Raw genomic sequence first — 5,448 nt, 5'->3', positions numbered from 1 at the left:
GGTTAAAGGAGTAGTTCACCCAAAAAGGACTTATTTTCGATCAATTACACACAGATGGAAATTATTTTATTTACTCCACTGCGCCCTCTGCAGATCTGGTCAATATAAATTACCATTGACAAGATCTGTAGAGGGCGCAGTGGAGTAAATAAAATAATTTTTATTTTCTGCGCAAAAAGTGTATTATACAGAGACGGTGGGGTGCTGAGAGGCTTCCCACCCTGGAGGATAGACTTTCAACAACACAAAACTGCCATTGTTTCGGTGAGTAGCGAAATAGTTTTGTTTATTTTTTTTTACTAAAGACGGAGATCTCGCACGGCAGTGGACTTTTCGGTCTATGAGCAGAGTAGAACACCTGGAAGGGCGTTAGAAATGCACGTGTGCATTGATCCTGTACAGCGTCGTTGGCAGTGCGGATGGGGTGTTAGAGAGAACTCACTGGACCAGGGGCCCAGGGCTAGGTTTTTAGGCATAGTTTACTGAGGTTGCGTTTAGGAATACCTGGTGGCGAACGACCGCCGCCGGATTTGACCCGGGGGTGACTCGGGTGAGCGTGTTTTGGGGCGAGCGTTCTTGTATTCGTCTGAGGTTACACTTACACACATGACACATTGATTGGTGACCTATAGAATTCTACTGCAGAAATCGCTGCGGGGAACGCAAGTATCTGTACAGGGCTACTACTAAGTAAGTAATGTTATTACATGTTATTCTCTTCAGCATATTTAAATAGAAGCGTACATCTTGGGGAAATGGTCATATGTGTAGCTATTGCTTTTAGCACTAAGGAGAATGTATTAATTTCAATCTTATGCAACACATTTACATCTTTTCCTTACTTGACCTGAGTGTCTCTGTAGTCAGCATCTTCCAAAAGCTGTATTTTTAGTTACAGACAGTGCAACCTGAAACACCAACCTAATGTTACCATGTATGTTACTTTCATCTATTTCCCTTTGCAGAACAGTCAAATCATGAATTTGCTATTTCTAGCTTGTGGATTTTCAGATTTTATGTAATTTATCATGACGTCAGTATAACTGGAACATGTGTTCAAGCTTAATATGTTGCCTATTGCTATATGGGATGTATGTCCCACCTTTTTATATTTTTTGATAATGTATTTGATTGATATGTTTTTCTATTACATTATCATTATTATCACTTAGTCTCTTGTGCTTTTGTGTTATGAATTATTATTATTATTAATCTTACTGTATTTATGTTGTATATCACCTACATGTAAAGTCTCAACAACGTTCTGTAAAATGTTGACCATGATAACTCAAATCATCATCTAATAAAACATTACACATTAAAATAATAAACTATAATCATGAATTTGCTACTCTGGAGTCAGGGAATTGTATGTCACCAAATCAAAGTGAATGTCAAACATGGCACTTTTGACGTGGTCTCGTCAGCTGTTGATGTGTGATATGAATCAGCTACTCATATGCCCAAACAGTCTAAAACTGTTCTGTGACTTGACTGTACAGCCTGGCTGGACACCATATTTACCTCCCCTCCACTCGGTATTGTAACTCTATACCAGCCAAAGTTAAGGTTACACAAATGTCATGGCCCACTTCCAGAAGATGCCACTCCATGCTGCTGCCACAACCTACCTAGCCCCCTTCAAAGATGGATGCATTCATAAGTAGCAACAACAAAAAAAGTTACTGGACCCAGACTCAAATATTCTTGAAGTTCTAATTAAACTTTGTGGTTCACATCGAATAGACACAAAGGCAGCAATGTGCACTTTTACTGTCACTCTTTAAAATAGTTGAATGAATATATTGTGTGCATATTGTCTAGCAGGTAATCACTGTGGAAAACCCATCATCATATCCTGTTGTCCCTTTAAAAACTGTAAACACTTTTTAACTATTTTTAGCTTTTTAACACACACACACACACACACACACACACACACACACACACACACACACACACACACACACACACACACACACACACACACACACACACACACACACACACACACACACACACACACACACACACACAGTGAGTGAGTGCCTGAGGCAAAATTCTATTTTATGCCAATTCAACAGACAATACATTTTTCTTCAGAGAAAATAATACCTGGGCACTTCAGGAGAGACTGCCAAAATACAATATACTGGAGCACTCGACTGGTTTGCACATGATTCATTGATTTGCAGGGGTGACTCACCCCTGCAAAACAGTAAAACGTGTGCAGACAGACAAAGTAAAATCTTCAGTGTTAAACGAAGTCAGAGAGGGCACTCTCAGAGTTGCTGTTGACTGGCCTTTGAACTCTGCCACCTGTCAGTGCAAGTACACAGAGGGAGCAGTTGATCATGGACCGAGAGTGAGTGCAGGGGATTGTATTTCAAAACAAATCTGTTCCAAGGTGCCTCCGTAACATATACTTGCATTTTTATTCATATTCTGCCGACTGAGGCAGAATCTATATATAGACTCTCACCGAGACATTAGGGAGAGAAATAAAATATCAAGGAGTGACATGTTTGTGAAGGGGAAATAAAGAGCGGGAGGAAGAGAGAGAATGAAGGAGAGGGGGGAGAGGAAGTACATGGGTACCCGAGGCTAGTAATCGCATGACGTCTTGGACAGAGTCTGGAGAAGACATTTGATCCCATTTCAAATGGGGTACAAACATGTGATGTCTCCTGTGACGTTACTACACAGTGCGCACAAGGGGGAGGGCCACCGCACCACATGATGAAGGTTATCTGTCTCCTTTTACATCACAGACTAATATCTAGTGGTGTAAAGTAACACCACTGATTGAGGTACTTTTACTTTACCCGAGTATACATTTTTCAGTACTTTATATTTCTACTCCACTTCATCTCAGAGGGAAATATTGCACTTTTTACTCCACTACAATTATTGGAAAGCTTTTGTTACAAATTACAAAAAACTGGTGAAATTCTGCATGAGTACTTTTACTTTTGGTATTTAAGAATACTTTGATGCCAATACTTTTGTACTTTTACCCAAGTAAATCTTTGAATACAGGAACATCTCTACATTGTGGTATTGCTACTTTTACTTAGGTAGAAATATGAGTATTGAGTACTTCTTCCACCACTGGTAACAGACAGCCTTTCAAAATAACACATCCCAATGTCACGTGAATTCCAAAAGGCTTGTAAGGCAAGTGTTTCCATGGCCACATCCAATATGCCCTGGAATGGCACAAAACAGGAAAGGAACACTTCAACCTTATCTCCATACATCATGCACACCTGACAACCTTTGAGTTTTTAAAATACGGGAGATTCTGATTTGTGTCGGACTGTCGGTTGACATAATTGACCCTTGTTTCCCTGCCATACACACACCACAGAATTGTATAACAAAAAACAAAGGATAATTTATGTCTCTTCACGTCATAGGAGTGTTATGCAATAAATTAACATAATACTGATTTATTTACCATTTTGCAAACATTCATAAACATGTACCACTTATACAATTTATTATGTGCGGTTATAGATGAAGGCAAAGCTCTCGATATACCGGGCAATCTTCGTTCCTACTCTCACCTATGGTCATGAGGTCTGGGTCATGACCGAAAGAATAAGATTGCGGATACAAGCCGACAAAATTAGTTTTCTCAGACGGGTGGCCGGCCTCTCCCTTAGATATAGGGTGAAAAGTTCAGTCATCCATGAGAGACCCGGCGTAAAACCGCTGCTCCTTGTCTTGGAAAGGAGCCAGCTTAGGAGGTTTGGGCATCTAGTACAGATGCCTCCAGAGCGTCTCCCGAGGGAGGTCTTCGCTGCACGTCCCACTGGGAAGAGACCACTTGGTAGACCAAGGACCAGATGAGGGGATTACATCTCCACACTGGCCTTGGAACGCCTCGGATCTCCCAAGAGGAAGTTGCTAATGTTGCTCGGGAAAGGGAAGACTGGAAATCTTACCCCCGCGACCCGAATCCGGATAAGCGGTTGAAGATGGATGGATGGATGGTTATAGATCCCAATTGTGTGTTACTGCAGTTTGGTCTTTGCACCTAATGACCTTGATGCAATTTCAAGTCGTAGTTGAAGAAAGCAGATGGTCGGGGAAATTAGGTAGTTTTCTGCATGGGAGAAATATGGAGATTGCAGGAGAATTTATTTGTTGCACAACCATGGCTTCTTCTTTTTACATGGTTAACATTCCAGAAAGAGAAAGACTGTTCTAGGCTGTTAGCTTGAAATCCCTCCCAGTGAGGCCATCGGCAGGTGAATTTTCAAGCTAACCATGAGCTGGCACAGCAGCCCACCTGACCTCTGACATACAGAAATGGTACCATCTGTCAGTCAGTCTTATGGAGATAAGGTTTTAAAAAAAAAGTGAAATGTTCCTTTAAGAGAGAGGTTGTGTGGGATGTGTTTGCTGTGAGCAATTCTGACACACCAAAGACAAACATGTCCACACAGTTCAGCAATTACAGCAGGTTGTAAATGATCATCAGGCTCATATGCTTTTACTAACTGCGTATACTTTTTTTTTTTCTCGAGATGAATGGGGTACTCCCTCCCTCCCTCACTTACTCACTCACTCACTCAAAACTCACCCAAACTTCAGCTCCCATGAGGGTGCACCCACAAACAAGCTACGAAAACCCTACTCAGTGCAGTCTGTACATGTGGCAAAGTCTGCAAGAACCAGTATGAAGATTCACCAGGGGTGGCCATAGCTGAGTGGTTAGTGAGCCCGCCTAGGGCGCCATAGGCTCTGGTTGCCCCAGGTACGATTCCAGGCCAGGCCAACAAATGTGTAAATTAAATGAAATTAGTCTCTGAGCAAGACTCTTAACCCTTAATTGCTCACAGGCCCTCATTGGAAACAAGACCGTAAGGACTTTCATGAACGGACCTGTTAAAGGAATTATCCTTATCCTAGGCCAAATGAAATGTTTGATGGGCAAGCAGGTGGTGCAACGCACAGGTCCAGTACCTGGTGAGACGCAGGAGGAGCCCGGCCAGGAGTCACCACAGTGCCCAGACCCTCCACGCTCCACAAGCCCCACCCTATGTCGGGCATTCAGAACATCGCCGGGTCATGTGGCCTACAGCCAGGCATTCAGAACATCGCCGGGCCATGTGGCCTACTGCCAACAAGGAGACTGCACAACAGAAGAACATTGCCGACGCTGCAAAAGGCGTCAAGCGGGGGGATCCTTGTGGGGGACCACACAAGCTACTAATAGACACAAGCCGTGAAGCCGGGGCCTGATCAACCCCGGCTGGGTCGCCTGGGCGAGGGTGACTGATGTTGCGACTTGCGAGACCCGAAACACCCAGTGAACCCAGGATACATCACTGATGATGTGTCTAAGTTGCACCAAAAGTGTTAATTAGAACTAGGAAATACTGACACACCAAGACAAACATTTTCAGCAACTAGGTTGTAGATGATCAGTATACTTTT

This window comes from Gymnoscopelus braueri (genome assembly GCF_963280865.1).
Source record: "Gymnoscopelus braueri genome assembly, chromosome: 21".
NCBI classification, from domain to species: domain Eukaryota; kingdom Metazoa; phylum Chordata; class Actinopteri; order Myctophiformes; family Myctophidae; genus Gymnoscopelus; species Gymnoscopelus braueri.
Note: the sequence above shows the minus strand (reverse complement) of the source record.